We start from the raw sequence: 21,065 nt of genomic DNA on the forward strand, positions 1-21,065 counted from the left end.
AGGTATTACTTGAGTCTGAATAAGTAATATATGTACACTGAACTACTGAAAAGGAACACACTATGAAAAGTTAACATTAATTTTTGTTAGTAAATATAAAGTTTATTCCTATAGTCTTAAAGTTTCAAAAATACAGTACAGAGTTCTAAACACACAATGTTAAAATAAAAATACAGAGGGACTTCCTTAGTGGTCCAGTGGTTAAGAATCCGCCTGCCAGTGCAGGAGACATGGGTTTGATTCCTGCTCTGGGAAGGTGCCACATGTGGCAGAGCAACTAAAGCCCATGAAAGAAAGTGGAAGTGGAAGTGTTAGCTGCTCAGCTGTGTGGGACTCTCTGCAACCCCATGAAAACTCTGTTGGTAAAGAATCCGCCTGTAACGCAGGAGACCCCGGTTCAATTCCTAGGTGGGGAAGATTCCCTGGAGAAGGGAAAGGCTACCCACTCCAGTATTCTGGCCTGGAGAATTCCACTGACCTACAGTCCACATGGTGGTAAAGAGTCGAACAGGACTGAGCAACTTTCACTTTTTTTTACTTTGCAGTCCCATGGACTGTACCTGCCAGGTTCCTCTGTCTATGGAATTCTCCAGGTAAGAATACTGAAGTGGGTAGCCAATGCCCTTCTCCAGAGGATCTTCTCCACCCAGGGACTGAACCACAGTCTTCTGTATCGCAGGCAGATTCTTTACCATCGGAGCCACCGACTAAGCCCTTAGGCCACAACTATTGAGCCTGTGCTCGTGAGCCTGGGAGCCGCAACCCCTGAAGCCTGAGCACCCGAGAGCCCGTGCTCAGCAACAAGAGAGGCCACCGGAACGAGACGCCCGAGCCACAACAGCCAGAGAGTAGCTTCTGCTTGCTGTAACTACTAGAGAAAACCCACGCGCAGCAATGAAAAATCAGTGAAATCAAGGATAATTAACTCTTTTAAAAGCTAGACCTAAAAAAGGAAATTATAAGAGAAAAAGAAATTGAAAGAGTATTGCATCAGAATCATCTGGGATCACAAGGTTCCTTGACCATACTGCAGATATGATAATAAAATCAACATTTCTAGGGATGAGGCTAGTAGCTTTTATTAAATGAAGCACAATTCTATCATCATACCACTCTATGGAAATATGAAACCCAGACAGATATATATCCTATTATCCATTATCTCCACTGGGTACAAGGCATTGTGAGGAATATTAAAAAAAATAAGCAAAATTCATAAATTTTGCTACTAAAATAGTCATTTCAGTTAAATCTGCAAAGTGAAGTCACTCAGTCGTGTCCGACTCTTTGCAACCTGTGGACTGCAAAATCTGCAAAACCCAGCATTAACTACTGGCCTTCTCAGGCAGGGCAGTATCATTCACAAAGAAACACAAGTTTAGTAAACAAGTAGAAAACAAAAATCACTGCTGGGTAATAATAACTAGGATGCTGTCAGCTACACTCAATTCTCTTCAGTTAATATTGTATTTGGCATGTCAGCCTTGAAATATACAGAATTCAAAATTTTGCCTACCCCAAATTAAAAATCTCCCGCTAGGTACTCTGGGTTTAAAATGTGAAACCACATATGCCAAGATTTACTGTGTATATAAATAATGAATTCCCTGGTGGCTCAGACTGTAAAGCATCTGGCCACAATGCGGGAGACCCGGGTTGGATTCCTGGGTTGGGAAGATTCCCTGGAGAAGGAAATGGCAACTCACTCCAGCACTCTTACCTGGAAAATCCCATGGACGGCGGAGCCTGATAGGCTACAGTCTATGGGGTCGCAGAGAGTCGGACACGACTGAGCGACTTCACTTCACTTCACCTAACTGTACAGGCAATATTCCCACTTAACTAAAGAAGAATATACTGGTTAGTCAAAATAGGCACAAAGGATTAAGATACTACTTCATTCCCTAGCAACTGTCTCCAATTTCTTACAGACATCAATGCCAACTTTTGGTGGTAGTAATAATGACGGTAGCAATATTTAAGAACTTTCTGTATGCCAGGCATACTTATTTAATCTTTAAACATGTCTAAGAAATAGGTACTGCTCTTTTTCCATTCTACAAATGAAAACAACCAAGAAATAAAGAAATGAAGTAACAGCTAGTAGATACTAACATATAAACTTCCATGGATTGTTTGCCTCCTAACCACAAATGCAGTATCAAATGACCAAATATTCAGAGTGAGAGGTGGCATATCATTTATATACATAAGCTTATACCTTGTGATTAACAATCATCTATAAAACAGTATACAAATGAATGTAACTGAGGCAAACCTGAGTGAGAAGCATCAAAAGTTTTCCCAAGTTATCATACAACAGTACAGTACTTTTCCCTCTTTTCTCACTCACTACACCAAGAAAATGAACTTAAATTTGCCTTAAAGTACAAACTTTATCATTACGCATAATTCCATCTCAGGAATACATTTGTTTAATTCATTTGTAAAGCCTTTAACTCATTTTATCCCCAAAGAACCTTCATTTTTAAAAGCTTTATTAAATTCAATTTCACATTCTATAATGAACTCATCTTAGAACCCAATTATAAAATATATGAACAGTGTATAAAATTCAGGAAATAAAATTTAAAATTAAAAAGAAAAATAAAAATCACCTAGAATTCCAACTTCGTGATAACTTTGGTCCTTCTGATGTTTCCTTTTCACCTACATTCTACATATCAATAGGAACCTGTAAACCTAAGAACTGAAATCGTACTATATAAACACTGTTAATCAACTTTTTCTCTCTTAACAAAGGTGTCTTTTTTTAAATGGTGTGGACAAATGCTATGTGACTGTGTGTGTGTGCATGTACATGGGCGTTCAGGAGCATCTGACTCTACCAGCCCATGGACTGTAGCCTGCCAGGCTCCTCTGTCTATGGAATTTTCCAGGCAAGAATACTGGAATGGGTTGCCATTTCCTACTCCAGGGGATCTTCCTGACTGAGAGACTGAACTCACGTCTCCTGCATCACCAGATTCTTTACCACCACACCACCTGGGAAGCACATTATATGACTGACTTTCTATAAAACACTGGCTTATAGGATTGAAAAAAAAAAGTTTCTTATATTGTGAAAATTAACCACAAGGTGGAGGGGGGACAGTTGGTCCGTCACATAGAGTCATCTCTCTTTTTCAAGTACTTGAATACTTTAAAAAAACAATCATTTAAAAATTTTTACTCATTAAATAGGCACTCTCTGCATTACTAAAAAACCTCACTTGTCCATCTTCAGCACACCAACACACAGAAGGCATTAATACATACATATATTATGTATTCCATACATAGTTATGGAAATGTTATGGTTGCCAAAGATCAAAAATGTGACAACCCATGTAGACACAAGCTCAGCCCAGTCCAGTTGAACCTAAACAGAGCCAGCCTGGAACACCACAAAGCAATGATTCTTTACATCCGATGCTTACGGCCTACTGCTTACAGGCAACACAAGCAGACGGCACTAGTGGTGGCACACTCCCAAGCTTGTCCTCCCGATGACAGCAGTGCAAGTCTAAAGTAAAGCAGGAATGACAGATGACTTCATCACCTAACACCCTCCTAGCAATGGCTTCAACTGCAGATTTTGGTTGGTACTTAAACTATAAGGCCGTCACTTTTTCCACGTAAAAACCATGATATTTAAATAGCAGTAAGAAGTTACCATTTATTTAAAATTCAAAAGAATGTTTCACAAAGTTCATCCCAGGTGTGAAACTCCATATTCAAAAGGCACGGGAACTTTTCTTTTAAAGAGTATATATTGGAAGGACTGATGTTGAAGATGAAACTCCAATACTTTGGCCACCTCATGCGAAGAGTTGACTCATTGGAAAAGACTCTGATGCTGGGAGGGACTGGGGGCAGGAGGAGAAGGGGACGAGAGAGGATGAGATGGCTGGATGGCATCACTGACTCGATGGACGTGAATCTGAGTGAACTCCGGGAGTTGGTGATGGACAGGGAGGCCTGGCGTGCTGTAATTCACGGGATCGTAAAGAGTCGGACATGACTGAGCGACTGAACTGAACTGAAGTATTTCTCCAGTTACGAGTTACTTAAGTTCCAGATCTGTCATATGGATATAAAAGAAACATCATCGAAATAACCTAGTATCTGAAGATCTAAACAAATAAAGGGGAGTCTGAGACATAAGATTCACCCTCAAGCTCACTTGTCCATGGTTTTTCTTAAATTAATCTAATATTCTTAAGCAATATATAAAAGTTTCAAGTATACCAACTTTTAGATATACACATCAACAGGGCAAATTGTTGCTTGTACTTTATATGCAAAACAATTTTCTGAAGCGTGAAAATTTCAGGCCAAGGGGTTACACATGTCTTTACTAAACTTGACTATATGATTAAAATAAAGAGCAGAAGAATGTAACAGCAGAGCAGTTGAAAACTCATACAGAAATCTAGCCCCCAAACCCCTAAAAGACAAAAAGAGCACTCTGAGGATACCAAGAACCAAAGTATCACATAAAGTTATCTTTTATAGACCTGTCATATTATAACCTTAGTCTCAAACTACTAGAAACAAATTTAAAAATATGTCCCATTCTTCACAAAAACAAGGCTCTTCACTCTGTCCAGGTTTATTGTACTTCAGACCCAAACCAACAAGACAGATCCCATCCTGCACGAAGTAGTGATACTGCCACAAATGGTGAGATTCGTCATAACCTCTCAGAAGGTCCCTCTAGGCCACCATATTTAACCTGAAGTGTTCTTTCTACCCTTCAATGTTAATTTATCTCCGAATAGCCCTCATTTCATCAATTTCCCTTCTTTTCTCTTTAGGTGAAAATAAATTTCTTTTCCACAGTCCAGCAAAACAACTTCCATGTGTTATCCATTCCCTTACAGAAAATCCTGTATTAGAATTCTTTCCCTTTCGCAACCCTCCACTAAAATAGTTTCTTTCAAACTCTCAATTATCAGCAACTATTTTCATCTCTTAAGTATCCATTCCTAGTAAGAATTCATTTAAATGTTCACTTTAGCTCAGTTCAGTCGCTCAGGTGTGTCTGACTCTTTGTGACCCTACGGACTACAGCACGCCAGGCCTCCCTGTCCATCACCAACTCCCGGAGTTTACTCAAACTCATGTCCATTGAGTCGGTGATGCCATCCAACCATTTCATCCTCTGTTGTCCCCTTCTCCTCCCGCCTTCAATCCTTCCCAGCATCAGGGTCTTTGCCAATGAGTCAGTTCTTCACATCAGGTGGCCAAAGTATTGGAGCTTCAGCCTCTGCATCAGTCCTTCCAATGAATATTCAGGACTGATTTCCTTTAGGATAGGATGGACTGGTTGGATCTCCTTGCTGTCCAAGGGACTCTCAAGAGTCTTCTCCAACACCACAGTTCAAAAGCATCAATTCTTTGGTGCTCAGCTTTCTTTCTAGTCCAACTCTCACATCCATACATGACCACTGGAAAAACCATCGCTTTGACTAGATGGACCTCTGCTGGCAAAGTAATGTCTCTGCTTTTTAATATGCTGTCTAGATAACTTTTCTTCCAAGAAGCAAGTGGCTTTGAATTTCATGGTTATAGTCACCATCTGCAGTGATTTGGAGCCCAAGAAAATAAAGTCTCTCACTGTTTTCATTGTTTCCCCATCTATTTGCCATGAAGTGATGGGACCAAGTGCCATGATCTTAGTGTTCTGAACGTTGAGTTTTAAGCCAACTTTTTCACTCTCCTCTTTGACTTTCATTAAGAGGCTCTTTAGTTCTTCTTCGCTTTCTGCCACAAGGGTGGTATCATCTGCATATCTGAGGTTACTGATATTTCTCCCAGAAATCTTGATTCCAGCTTGTGCTTCACCCATCCCAGCGTTTCTCATGATGTACTCTGCATAGAAGTTAAATAAGCAGGGTGACAATATACAGCCTTGATGTACTCCTTTCTTGATTTGGAACTCTGTGGGTCCATGTCCAGTTCTAACTGTTGTTTCCTGCCCTGCATAGAGCTTTCTCAAGAGGCAGGTCAGGTGGTCTGGTATTCCCATCTCTCGAGAATTTTCCACAGTTTGTTGTGATCCACACAGTCAAAGGCTTTGGCGTAGTCAATAAAGCAGACGTAGATGTCTTTCTGGAACTCTCTTGCTTTTTCAATGATCCAATGCATTTTGGCAATTTGATCTCTGGTTCTTCTGCCTTTTCTAAATCCAGCTGGAACATCTGGAAGTTCATGGTTCATGTACTGTCGAAGCCTGGCTTGGAGAATTTTGAGCATTACTTTACTTGCGTGTGAGATCACTGAAATGTACTCTACACTTAATTAATAAGATATTAATTTATTTGAAAGGTTAGATCTCATACTGCTGTTCTGCCTGAGTATTAATATCAGTTGGAGAAAAAAGTCCCATTATGTAATTTTTTTAACCCTACTAACCATTAAATGCCCCAAAATTACTGGATCATATTTTTGAACAAATCACACACTATGATATACTAGTGGAGGTGGTGGTTTAGTCGCTCAGTCGTGTCTGACTCTTTCAGACCCCATGGACTGTAGCCCACGAGGCTCCTCTGTCCATGGGATTTTCCAGGCAAGAACACTGGAGTGGGTTGCCATTTCCTTCTCCAATGATATACTAGTAGAAGACACAAATACACACATACTTCCCCCACAATGAAACAGAGATTAGATGGACAACACATGTTTGCTGCATAAACAGTTTGATTACTGTCGTTCATTTCAAAAAACTAAACTTTTAAACAGTTAAAATTTAAGTGATGCAAACAGAACCAAAAGATGATGATATCCTGAATATGAATGCAAAAATTTGAGCAAATTTCCTGTAAGCTGAAAACATTAGGGACTACTCAAGTAGTCAGAATCTTAGTGAAAATTACACTTTCTGGGTTTCTGGTCTTTATTTCTCTCAGAATTTTTAATGTGTGATTTATTTTAAGCAATTTAAGCCTCATGGGGAAGTGAGTTTTGCAGAGGAAAAACAGGTGAAGTCAGTTATTTTTGAACAGTTTTCTAGACTCATCTAGAAGAAAGAGTGTGCTGCACTGAAGATTAGAGGGAGAGGCAGTCTTCTGTCGTTCGCCTACTCATTCATTCATGTGTGCATGAAAGACACAAATATTTACTGGCCTCTCATTTTGTGCTTTCTACTGCTGTAATCCTTTCTTCTCAAAGTTTGCTGTCAACATTATCCTCTACAATTAAGAGTTTGTGGGACTTCTGTGGTGGCACAGTGGATAAGAATCCACCTTCAAGTGCATGGGACATGGGTGCCATCTCTGGTCTGGGAAGATTCCACGTGCTGTGGAGCAACTAAGCCCGTGCACAACTACTGAGCCCGCACTCTAGAGCCGACAAGCCACAGATACTGAGCCTGCATGCCACAACTGAAGCCTGAACACCTAGAGCCCGTGCTCTGCAACAAGAGAAGCCACCCCAACGAGAAGCCTGCGCGCCCCAAAGGAGAGTAGCTCCCACTTGCTGCAACTGGAGAAAGCCAGCATACAGCAATGAAGACCCAGTGCAGCCAAAAACAAATAAATAAAATTTTTAAACAGAGTTTATACATTTTCATGTATATAATTACTTTGGGTTTCATCCTCCTCAAAAAATGTACAATATTTATTTCACAGATTTGATATACAGATGAAATGGGATGTAAGGGCTTTACCTTCAAAAAAAAAAGTTCCCTTTTCCTTCTAAGTCTCTCTAGAAATTGGGACATTTAACAGTAGTTCTCAACCTAACTAACTATGAAAAATCTTTTATTCTCCACAGATTCCAGGTCTTCAAAGAGTTTTGTCTATCAAATGCACTGATATTTTATTAACCAGATATATAATGGCTAACAAGAACTCTCAAACTGTCAAAGACATAAAAAGTAATGAAACTCAATGCTGGGTTCCTGAGGCATAAGCACAATGTTTCATTTCATTAACAGCCTGCAAATCACCACAATGCATGGTAAGGAGAGTGTGGCAATTAGTCCCAAAGATTTGAGTTAATATAATTACTGGCCAAAGATACATAGTATTGCACCTGTGTAAGTCTATTGAGAGCAAATACTAGGCTTTTTGCAGCATTAAAAAGAATCCATTCCTATTTCTGCAGACCCCTGGGGAAAACACAATTTATGTGTAAGTTAGTGATTTTCTACGTCTGGAAAAATACTGGTTACCCTGCAGATTTGTTTCAAGCCAGATTCATTAGTAACACTATCTTCAACATCAAAAGTTGTACATATTTATCTATAAAGGTAGGGAGTGCTATCCTGTGTACTTCCTTTGCTTTCATAAAAGCAAAATCCAAACGCTTCACCAGAGCCTTATGTGATCTGCCCCTTGCCAACTTCAGCTAGCCGTCTCCCCTCAGCTTACCACTTCTCAGCCATGACTAGCTGCTTCCTACTGTAGGGCTTTTATACCAACTGGCCCTCTTGTCTGGTTAACTTTTCTTGCAGATCATAACATGTCTGGCTTTTTGTGACTGAGGTGTCAGAATAAATATCATCAGGGAATTTTTTCCTCAGCACTCAATCTAAACCCTTCCATCACTATCATTTCTTCTTGTTATGGCTTCTTCATAGCATCTGTGACCTCTTAAATTATCTGTTCACTTATTTATTTACTGTTTCTCTCCAAAACCACCAAACCCCACTGGTATAAAGAATTCCACAAAAGCAGTCTACTCATTGCCCTATCTCCAGTTCCTAAAATAGTACCAGGTAACCAATAATCACTCAATAAATATTTGTTGGCTAACCAGCCAAAGTGTTTAAGGTTATTCTGGGGAAGGTCTATGATTTCTTTGTTAAGAACTTATTTAGCATTTAAAACTTATTCAAAAGGAATAAGAAATAATGTTCTTTTGATTTAAAAAAAAGAGTTAAGAAATATACACAATAAGCTATTCAACCAGTGGGCTTTATTTTCTTTTATGACAATCCTTTGGGATAGAAAAATATGCAAATCTATTCATGTTTCACAAACCTCATAGGTCACCTCATGCAAAAACTGAGTAAATATTCTTTTTTTAATTTTAGCTTTATTGCAGTCTGACATTTAAAACTGACTTTTCTTATAATAATATACCATGAGCTGCTAGCCACTCAATATAATAACATTTTTCCTGCCAAGAAACAAGAATGCCTCTAAGAATGTGAGAAGTACAGACTGGGAAGCCATAGCTGACATCACAGTGACAGCGTCAGCATGGCCCAAATCAGGGAAGATCCTGTTATCAGCTATGACAGGAGAGAAGGAAGGAAGGAAAGGAGTGATCAGTCCGAGGAAAATCACTGTAGTTCTGATTTTGGTTGACAAACATGAATATCTTCAAATCAATTCAAAACAGAATCAACTGGAATCTTATAGCTTGAGACATTAAATCCCTGCTTTGACTATCTGAGGTCTCTAGTAAAGAAATAATCACACAGTTCACCAGATCTGGGCTTATATGAGGAAAAAAAAGTGTTTGTGGAAAACAAACAAACAAGCAAACATAAAATCCCCAATACTATATGCTACATTTGCTTATTAATTTAAAAATATTTTCAAGGATACTTGTAAAGTGGAGAGATGTGAATAGAAATAATAATGACTTTATTTCTGAGTTTAGAAAATATTTGGAAACTAAAAGAAACATTACGAAAAGGTATAAAATTCAATGGTTTAAAAAATGCAAACACCCTGAATGTAACACAAGCCTGTATTTACTTTTTTAAAATTGGAGGTTGCTTCTTTTATATAAAAGGTAATATAAAAGGAGACAGTAAGCAGATAATTCACAGCTCATGTGAGTTTACCTCTCAGTCAAAAAGAAATATTAATATCAATCTTTAGGCTAACTTGCTTACATAGTATTCAACCAAGTGGAAAGCACAGCTACCACAGAGCTAGAAGCAGGTACCAGAATGACTAAGAACAGCATTTGCTCTTTTTTCTTTAATTAAGAAATTAAGAAGTACTGAAAGTGTTATTTTTTCTAAAGATCATGTACTTAATTTCCTATTTTTTGCTGTTCCATATTTCACTGTCTTCAACATTATAAGCTGCTTAAGAAGCTATACTTCACTTTTCATCACTTCTGCTCTCAAAACTGATGTTTCTAAAGTCCATTTACATTCATGAAAGCTGGAAAACCACATACAGGAGAATTTTACCTTACAGTTAAGTATTTTAAGATAGAAAGAAAGTCAAGCTGCTTAACTGTGTCATATTCTTTGCAACCCCACAGACTGTATGTAACCTGCCAGGCTCCTCTGTCCATGGAATTCTCCAGGCAATAATAATACTGGAGTGGGTTGCCATTTCCTTCTCCAGAGGATCTTCCCAACCCAGGAATCAAACCCGGATTTCCCACACTGCAGGCAGACTCTTTATCATCTGAGCCACCATGGAAGCCCTATTTTAATAATACCTCCAGCTGCTGCTGCTGCTAAGTCGCATCAGCCGTGTCCAACTCTGTGCGACCCCATAGACGGCAGCCCACCAGGCTCCCCCGACCCTGGGATTCTCCAGGCAAGAACACTGGAGTGGCTTGCCATTTCCTTCTCCAATCCATGAAAGTGAAAAGTGAAAGTGAAGTCGCTCAGTCATGTCCGACTCTTCGCGACCCTCTGGACTGCAGCCCACCAGGCTCCTCCGTCCATGGGATATTCCAGGCAAGTGTACTGGAGTGGGGTGCCATTGCCTTCTCCAGAAATACGTCTAAAAGTGAGGATTCTCTGTTAGCTACGAACTCAAAATGCTAGATAAGTAAATTTCTGTAGACTATATATTTGTCAAAGAAATAGCATAAACATATGCTTTTTACTGATAAAAAACAGGAATCTTTTACCAATCAAACCAATTAAAAACTCAGCAACAAACACAGTGTACAACCAGAGTCCTATTTTCTCTCAAAGGTTACACACCTAACTCTATGTAGCCTATTCATTAGACTCAGATTCTTTCTTTTGAATTTCATCTCTAAACTGGATATCTCTGAAGATCTAGAGATCTTCACAATGGCTGATTCCCAGCAACGCCCCCCTAACCTTTCCTCTTGTTTTCTGTTAAACTCTCAGATCTTGGCTTACCTCTCATGTTTATTTTAGTAAAAGGAGATTAAATGCTCCTGTGTGTTTAAACCAGTCTCCCTGTCTTCAGTCTCTTTCTTCCTCAATTCATTCTGTACTCTGCATCTAGATTCATTTTCAAAAGATGAATGCTCTGATCGGATCTTATTCCTCATATCAAAACTTCCTGTGCTCCCGCATAAAGCCTATACTTCTCAACCTAGCACTCAATGACTTCCATAGTCCCGATCAATCTTTATGCCCTTACTGCCATTATTTTCTAATTACACAAGCCTAGGCTTCTGTCAAATCAATCTTCTGTCCTCCAACTTGCCCTGAACCTTCTATCTTGGCTCATGTCATTCCTACCGCACAAAGAATGCCCCGCACTCCCTCTCAGCTGCCACTGCTCAAGGCCCCTTCGCATCTCTGCATTTATTTATGTAAATAAGGACATACAAAAGATATGTTCTGCCCCACCCAGCAAGTTCAGTTCAGTTCAGTTCAGTTGCTCAGTCGTGTCCGACTCTTTGCGACCCCATGAATCGCAGCACACCAGGCCTCCCTGTCCATCACCAACTCCCGGAGTTCACTCAGATTCACGTCCATCGAGTCAGTGATGCCATCCAGCCATCTCATTCTCTGTCGTCCCCTTCTCCTCCTGCCCACCCCGCCAAAATTTCAAACCCAACAACTGGCAGCTTTTATTAAATGCCTACTATGCGCTCAGCAGTCTTAAACAGTATTTCTAATCCTCTCAACAATCCTATAAAGTAGGTATTATTATTCTCCTTTTACAGATGAGAAACCCAAAGCTCAAAACCATCAAACTATATATTTAGTAGATATCCTCAAACTGTATACTCAGTAAGTTGCCTCAAATCATACACTGAATAAGTGGCAAAGCAAGGATTTCAATACAGGCTGCTTAACTCTACAGCTATTGCTCTAAACACTAAGTTGTGTAGTTTGAGGGTTTTTTAAAGTCTGAATCATGTGACTATCCCTCTCCTCTATCTGAAATAATTTAGTTTTACATATTTCTACTTACACACTATAAAATAAGCCTTCTCATGTTTGTTATTTTAGTAAAGGGAGAAGATTAAATACTATTTCTTTTCAAGAGAAGAACAATACTGAAATTGTAATGTCAAGGAACATCTTTTTTGTCACAAAGATTACTTTTACTAAAATATTTTCAAAGAAATTCATTCTAAGCAACTTTTTCAAGGATGACTGCAAATTAATAATCGTACCCTTTGATGTTTTTACAGATTATTAATAATATGAGGATTTTGTGATCACCCCCCAAGAACTGTAATTGGTATCTATCAAATTGGCAAAGGTTGTAAAAACTGACCTACTCAATGCCATTGAAGGTGCTGTGAGACACACATTCATACACAGGGTAACCACCCTTTGATCCAGTTATTCCACTTCTGGGAATCTACCCTAAAGGAAAATTAAAAAAAAAAAGAGAGAGAGAGAGATGCAATCAAGTATAAATGTACAAAAATGTGTATCTCAGTGTTATTTAAAAATAGTAGTATTATAAAGATCAACCTAAGAGTCCCATACTAGGAGAACAATAACCTGTTCAGAGATAAAAGCAGGAGCAAAACCACATTTACAGAAGTATAATTTCAGAGGTTTTTTTTTTTAATTGAAAAGAAGTAAGAAAGGAGAAGAACCAAAAAAAGTAAATTGAAATGTTTGTAGAAATTATCTCTGGGCGATAGGTTTATGAGTAATCTTCAATTTCTTCTTTACATTTACGCTCTTGTCAAAATTTGCCACCACAATGAACATGAATTCGCTTAAACAAGAAAAAAAGGTTTAAGCAGTCATAACCCCTGAAATATGCCCCTGAAACAAACAAGGGCATATTGCTTGGACTAGAAACTACACTTCCTACTGCAAAGAAAGCATCAAACTCGTTTTCTTTCCAGCTTTTATTAGGCTTACTTGTACTTTTAGACTGTGTGAAGAATGTCATCCAAAACTCAGTAGTACTCATGAAATCACACAAGGCTATCTAAAAGTCAGCCAATACTCCAGCAGAAAGACCACAGTTAAATGAACTGTTTTATTGTATGCCTACTGAGGATAATAAATGTCCAATTAATCCTAACTCAAAACATGCAAAATGGAAAAACCAGAAAAACTATTCTCATTTCACAAATTAACTAAATATACTGTTGTTGCCTTATAAGCACATCACAGTTAGGTCTGGGAGGAACTTGAAAATAAATCTGGCAAACTACCAACAACATCACTAAAAATGCACACTGATGCATTTGACTACTATCTTTTAGTGGATAGTTCACTTCAGTGGCACAGGATGATTTTAATCATTGTAGAAAAAATATTAAGCTGTCCTTCTGAAAAACAAAAAAAAAACCTCCCAAACGTCTCACATTAAACATTAGAATTAAAACTTAGCTGAACCAGGAAAAAACTTACCTACAATGTAGGATACATGCAGAAAAGCAACTTGGGAAAAAAAAGACCAACAGAAGTAAAACAGGCAGTTGAACAAGCAGTTCTTATTTTACTGTATATTTTAACCGATGGGAGACTGGTTTGCTCAAATACTAAAAAGCTGTTAGAAAATAAGACCACAGAAATAGTTGTTAACAACTGAAAGATAATTAAAATATCACAAAGATTTCACTTAGAAAATGAGTATCGTTCTATTTTTAATCAATCATGAAAACACAACATTTATTTATAAAACATATGTCAGGTTCTGGCAAACAAAATACATTACCAGACTATAATACTAGAGTAGAAACTACAGCCCCACGTCTCAGTTTCCATCAAACAGCTTAATACTGGGTCACTGAAACATCTGTTCAATGACTGAATCTGAAATCTATTAATGAAATTATGCAATATTTCCACAACTACACAACGAAATCTAAAAGGTAGCTTAAAAGACATCAATGATTTGGGATAGACACTGAAAACTACATAAAACCCAAAGATTAGTGTTAAATGTCAGCTGCTAAAATAATTAAGTTAAGGTTGCTTGCTTAATATTCTATACAATACTTGTCTAGAACAGAATGATCCTATGAATTTAAAAATATCATGAAAAATAGTGAATGAATTTACTCTCTGGATCACACATTTGACAGATCTGAAATGTTCAGTCTGCAATAAGAATTCCTACTATTACTAACTTAGAATCTTATATAAGTGGCATCTGGGCTTTGTCCAAAGAAACAGTTGTACCCAGTTCTTTGTGTCTCTTCAACTTTATACTTTTGTCACTGATAACTAAGCTACAGTTCTGAGTGAGTATATACTTTGGTCACTGATAACTAAGCTACAGTTCTGAGTGAGTATACACTTTTGTCACTGATAACCTAGCTACAGTTCTGAGTGAGTATAACATAGCACTGCAAACAACCATGCATGTTACAGGCACACATATGCATTTGTGAATTCAAAGTAAGTCATCTCCAGTTTTAATTAATCCAACAGTGTCTTTTATCAGTTATGTGTAGTTTAGTACATTCCTAACCTTATGAAGTATAGCCTAATTTAAATATATTCTGAAACCAGACATAGAATTATGCATTTAATCCTAAATTTGGTTAATTTTACCATTCCACACTTTGAAGCACTCTCTATCAATGTGAACTAAATAAATAGGGTGGAGATAGGAAACTATCTCTATCCCTGGAAAAACTGGATATGCAAAGAAATCTTTTCCAGATTTATCTAATCTAAATTTATACAGCCTAAATAAGTCATTAGAACTTTAAAGAAAGCCATTAGTCTAACAATTGAAAATAATTTCATAGAATATATTTAATCCTCCATGTGTATATCATGTACTTCTGAAAATTATAATAAAAGGATGGTTTTTATACTGCTTAACAAAAGTACACTATCTCAACTCCACCTTAACCATCATACACAATTTCCTTTGCACCTTTTACCTCTACAAGGCCTATTTTCAAGTGGAAATGAGAACAAGGCACAGTTCTCTGCTGAACTGCTTAATGGATCAGAACATTGTGATAAACTAAGTTTATAGGTTCAATACTAATCTGGATCTTTTAACTTTGAAACAAACTGCTCTCTTAATCAGTCATCTCAAAACTGAATGCAAACGGGATTGGAGAGAGCGTGTGTGAACCTTCATTGCATACTTATAACCACTATTACAAAAATTCAACATGTAAAATGGCCAATACTTTCTCTGTATATGAAAGTGAAAAGCACAAAAACTACCATTTGTAATCTCCAAATTTCAGACACACACAAAAGGGAAAAAAATGGACCCTTCATCTGTCTCAGTAACATAAGAAAGTTTAAGTATCTTTATTTTAAGCAGTAATCATTTCCATAATATACGAATTTGGCATTAAGTCATATAGCAGTATATGACATCAGAACGAGCAGAAAATACTTGGCAATATGCCATAACTCTTTTTAAAATTGATGAGTTCAATTTGAAGGAACATTAGGAGGAAGTAAGTTTATGTTCACAATTTTAAACTCACCACAACATTAAGATATAAATGCTTTATACAAGATATTTTTATTGACCTTCTAAAATGAGAATTTTAGAACTGGGAGCTTAGAGGTTATATGAGGTTCAATAGACATTTGCTGGGTCCCTAGCATGTGTGAGACACAGTGCTCGGTGCTTGCAGGTAAACTCTATTGGCTCAGCCCACTCACTTTATAGATGCTGGAGTTTCTGCTCATGTCAAATCAAACCTTTTAGACTTCTGAATTGCTTAGCAATGCCATCACAGTGGTATAATTCTATTAAAACAGACTGATATCATCCTTCCTCATAATCTAAATAAAATTTCAAAGAGGCAATATTGACTTAACAGAAACAATAGTCTCTGTGTTTTGAATAACTTATAAAGAATTACAACAATTTAAAAATTCAACTATGAGAGTCCTCAACTAAGTGCTAGTTGCATAATTTACTGCAAAGAACAAAATAGGAGGCTGCTGCTGCTGCTGCTGCTGCTAAGTCGCTTCAGTCGTGTCCTACTCTGCGACCCCAGAGACGGCAGCCCACCAGGCTCCCCCGTCCCTGGGATTCTCCAGGCAAGAACACTGGAGTGGGTTGCCATTTCCTTCTCCAAACATGAGGCTATCAGAGATTTAAGATTCTAAAGACATACAAAACAGAAATCAAACTAATCGCTGATACCACTGAAAAGTCCTTTTATAAGAAAAAAGAATTAATATGAAAAATTAGGTGCTTGACTGGGATATCTATTCTTTATAAAAGATCACCAACCATATACTAACAAAGTTCTTGAGTAACAGTAAACACTGGCAAGATTTTAAGTTATTTAACTATGAGATCACAAATTATTACATAATATAAAACTTCCTGAGGGCAGAGACCCTGCCTAATTCAACTGTTATCCCCAACAATTAGCACCCTGTTATTAAAATGTTAAAGAGAGAGTTGAACAAACATTATGAACTCATGTGAGCTAGCTACTGGAAAATTCAACCTAATGACCTAAAAGGTCTCTTTTTATAATTCAAATTGTTCAAGTATTAAGTAATATTCACTCAAGTGACACTGCATGAAACTTCAGATCAACAACTGTGGCTGTCACTTTAGCACAAACTACTCTCTGAAGGAATTAATAGATACAGCAAGAAGACAAGTGTATTTATATACTTTGATTTAGTAGTCCTTCTGGAAATAAATTCCAAGGAAATATTCAAAAAGAAAGAAAATGTTGAATATACAAAAGTGTTCATTTCATTGTTATTTTCAATAAGGGGAAAAGGAAAGTATCTATATGCCCAAGGGCAGGTAGACAGACTAATTTGCAACCATGCAAAAAGGTTTAAAATGAACATTAACCTCCTAATCGGTCTTCCTGCTTCCACTCCCTGCTGCCTTCCCCAAGTTAACTTCCACATAGCAGCCAGAACAGTTCCCACAGACTTTAGTCAGAAGAGTTCTCTCTTCTACCCAAAACCCTCCAGTGGTTTCCCATTTCATTCAAAGTAAAATTCAAAGTTCTGACCATTGCCTACAGGCTTTACAGTGGCCTCGGCCACTTCTCTAATCTCAAGTTCTCTCATTTTCCCTCCTGCTTACTGGCCTTCTCCAAAAGGCCAAGTACACTGAGTGGTCTCTGCCTGTTATCTTCTTCCCCTAGAGAGCATGAATTCCTCACTTTCTTCAGGTCTCTACTCCAGCATCATGTCTTCCCTGGCTACCCTTCCTTGCCACTCTCTGTATCCTCTAACCCCACCTTACTCTCTGCGTATTTCTTACCATCTGACTTATTCTGTATTTATATGGTTATGGCCCATCTCTCCTGTTTAGTATATGAACTCCATGATAGCAAGGACTTTGTTTTATTCACATAATAGGCATTTAAAAAGCACTTGTTAAACAGATACTGAATACTGATACAATAATTATTAACTACACAAAAAAACATGCATATAAACAGACTTGCAAGAGAATAGGAAAAATGATCTGTGAACACTTTTAAGTGCTGGTCATATTGCTAAGGAGTTAAACAACAAAAAATCTAAGTCAGTTGTGATTACGATTTTAAGCTGTCAGTAGTGACTATGACAATCTTATCTCCCTCAAAGCCATCTGTTTAGAAATATTATGAGAACTTTTCCCATAAAACTGTTAATAACAATCAGTCTTAAAATCTTTGTTCCCAAAGACCCAAATAAGTCTGTGAGGGTAGATACACATGCTTGAGGTCCCACAGAAGGTGAACAAAGCCTTCTGAACAGTTTTAATATAGAACTGAATAATACTCAGAGTTTACATTTGAGACAAGCACACATGGTTGGCTTCAGAGAGTCCCTGAAGATGTAAAATTCTGTACCTAAATGTCTATTACTTCTTTCCTGAGGAGAGAGCTATATGTGCATTTCATTATATTCTCAAAGGTGTCAGTGGCCCAGAAAAGGTTAATAATCAGTATTTTGTATGTTGGAAGTGAAGTGAAATCTAATTTGAGCTACCTCTCAAAGGATAGAAAATATATAAAACCAGACACATCTTTGCAATAACACATTTCATTCAAGAAATACCAAGTGCCTACCATGTGCCGGGCATAGTGTGATTTTGAGCACCTTACACTTAACCATATTTTGTAGTACATAATTCAAAATACATAGGAAACAAGATTCACTGAAACACCAGACTAAAAAGAAATCCAGCGAACACAAATATAATTTCAAACAGAAAGTGGTATAGAAAATCATAATACAGACAGAAAGGAGCTCAGGGCCTGATTTAGTGCTTATTATGTCAAAATATCCACAGATATCAGTTACATCAAAAGAAAAGAAAAACTACACACACGTGTGCCCACCCCCACACACTGTGACAGGAAACCAAAATAAAGTTTCCAAATCCTGTTTCCAGCAGCATCCCTTCTGAGACTGCCCTTCAGCATTCTTTTGAAGGTAGGAGCTTCACGTTAAAACCTAGGGCTGATACTTTACTCTTACTGTGATAAAAACAAAAAGAATCATCTCAAACCCAGAAAACAGAAAACTGTGGCCACCTGTACGGCTGTGACCCATTAACCTCCTGCCCTGTTATTCCCTTTCTTTTTATACCCCACTTCCTTCAAAGCAGTGACAGAATGGTCTTCTCTCCCCAAACGGAATGACTCCAGAACGCTAGTTCTTTTTCCAAGAGGTCGAAAGGTCCCCTAAACTCTGCTTCTTAGCCCTGTGAGTTGATGTCTTCCCCTCGTCTTTTCCCCATAGCAGTAAATTACACAATTCAGCTGAGGACACCGTCCTTAACTTCCTGAACAAGGGGGCAAAAAAACACTCCTACCAGTCCCAGCCTGAAGGAAGACAAAAATCACACGGTGACCTCTTCCCTAACAAAATTCAGGGAAGAAGCAGAGACCCAAGTAAGGCAACGCCGAAAAGGCGAACACATGGCATGTTACGGAAGACGTGGGGGACAGAGGGCGGGAAAGGGGCTGAGAGGTGGAGTGGGGTGTAAAAAATGTCAGCTCTGTGCACTGGGAGAATGAAGAAATGCGAGATCCCGAACCCTGACAAGTGAACACAGAAAGGGCACCGCTCCCGTCTACCCACACTTCTCCAGCAGTCAAGGGAGGTCAGAAAATTCACCCAACCCTCCAACTCTCTTCTTCGCGTGCCCCTCAAAGGGTGAACTGGGTTTGAAAGAGCTGACCCTAGTCAGGGTACAAGCAAGAAGAAAAACGAAGCGATGTCCAATCTAGTACCTCTCTCAGGCAGCAAGGGGCGAGGGCACTGTGTCCGGGGAGATGGCGAGGGAAATGGGCTTGTGCCATGACACCTCGGGGAGTTGGAGGGTGGGGGACACAATGTCCTCTTTCTCTCCCACACCCGGCCCGGGCCCCTCCCGTCCCTCTCCCGCAGGCCCAGCCACAGTCGACCGGCTCGGTCCGCGGGCGTGGTTGGCTCCGGCCCCGGTGGCGGCGGCCGGGCCTCCCCGAGTCCTGGCCCCTCCCGCCGGCCAGGCCCCCGGGCCGCCGCCCCGGACACCGAGGGAACACGGAGGAGGAAGGGGGAGCCAGGGGACTGACCGGCGACAGGAGCCGCCTCGGCCCGGACTCGTCCGACCCGAGCCCCTCGCTCCCTCTGGGGCCGGCTCCGGCTCCCCGCCCCTCACTCACCCCCCCCGGTCCGGCACCTCCTCCACCTCCTCCTCCTCCTCCTCCCTCCTCTCGGCCGTGGCTCCTGCTCCGGCTCTACGCGGCGACGGCGGCGGTAGCGGCCTCGAGAGCAGCGGCGGCGGAGCCTCCAGAACGCGCACGCACGCAGCACGCAGGCCCCGCCCCCAAGTTCCGCCCCGCCCCTTCGAGTTGGCGTCGGCAAGATTTCGGCCCCGCCTTCCCCGCGGCTTTCCGGAGTCCGCTTAAAGGGGCCGCGCAGGAAGGAGGTGGAAGAGCTCAGAACGCCGCGCGGGAGGAGTGGGGGAGCTTCGGCTTTTAGCTTGGGCTGGGTGTGGAGGCCGGAAATGAAATGAGAAATGGTTCGAAGATTCAGGAGAAGAATTTTGGAGGGAATACGACCATTTGACAAGTACTAATTGAGTATCTAGTAGGTGCCAGGCACTGTCCTAGGCGCAGAGAATAATGGAAGTGAATTAAAAGAAGCTTACTTCTTGGAAGAAAAGTTATGACCAACCTAGATAGCATCTTGAAAAGCAGACATTACTTTGCCAACAAAGGTCTGTCTAGTCAAGGCTATGGTTTTTCCAGTGGTCATGTATGGATATGAGAGTTGGACTGTGAAGAAAGCTGAGCGCCGAAGAATTGATGCTTTTGAACTGTGGTGTTGGAGAAGACTCTTGAGAGTCCCTTGGACTGCAAGGAGATCCAACCAGTCCATTCTGAAGGAGATCAGCCCTGGGATTTCTTTGGAAGGAATGATGCTAAAGCTGAAACTCCAGTACTTTGGCCACCTCATGCCAAGAGTTGACAAAAGATTCATGCTGGGGGGGATTGGGGGCAGGAGGAGAAGGGGACGACAGAGGATGAGATGGCTGGATGCCATCACTGACTCAATGAACGTGAGTCTGAGTGAACTCGAGGAGTTGGTGATGGACAGGGAGGCCGGGCGTGCTGCGATTCATGGGGTCGCAAAGAGTCGGACACGACTGAGCGACTGAACTGAACTGAACTGAACTGAACTGAAAGGCCTTTATGGAGCTTGCATTCTAGTGGTTGAGAAGAGACAACAAACAGATAAAATTTTCAGAAAGTGAAGTCGAGTGAAGAAAAATAAAACCAGAAATAGGATGACTTCATAGATGGCCAAGTATTGCCCCTCAGAGGAGCCCTATAAGCACATACACGTATGACATGAAGGAATAAGCCTAGCAAATACCTCGGGAGGGGAGAGGAAAGGGATGGGAGTCTTACCAAGCTGAAAGAACCTCGGCTGTACACGGTTAGCCTGGCATGTTGCAGGACCAACAAAAAAGGCTAGTATGGCTGAGTGTAATCAGCTA

At 39.8% G+C, this 21,065-nt stretch overlaps 1 protein-coding gene across 2 annotated transcripts in view; it reads right to left on the reverse strand.

Moving 5' to 3' along the window:
* The window catches only part of RAP1A (RAP1A, member of RAS oncogene family), a 79,412-nt gene extending 59,671 nt beyond the window's left edge, over positions 1-19,741 (reverse strand). Inside the window, exon 1 of one of the 2 annotated variants that reach the window (XM_068963777.1) lies at positions 19,726-19,741. The gene's annotated coding sequence lies outside the window, so the exon portion shown is untranslated. Of the gene's footprint in view, positions 1-19,311; positions 19,329-19,725 lie in introns of those variants that run through there. The other variant, XM_068963778.1, reaches the window with a different exon arrangement.
* Between the last annotated feature and the right edge of the window lie 1,324 nt (positions 19,742-21,065).

The sequence above is a fragment of the Capricornis sumatraensis genome, chromosome 2, assembly GCF_032405125.1.
Source record: "Capricornis sumatraensis isolate serow.1 chromosome 2, serow.2, whole genome shotgun sequence".
NCBI classification, from domain to species: domain Eukaryota; kingdom Metazoa; phylum Chordata; class Mammalia; order Artiodactyla; family Bovidae; genus Capricornis; species Capricornis sumatraensis.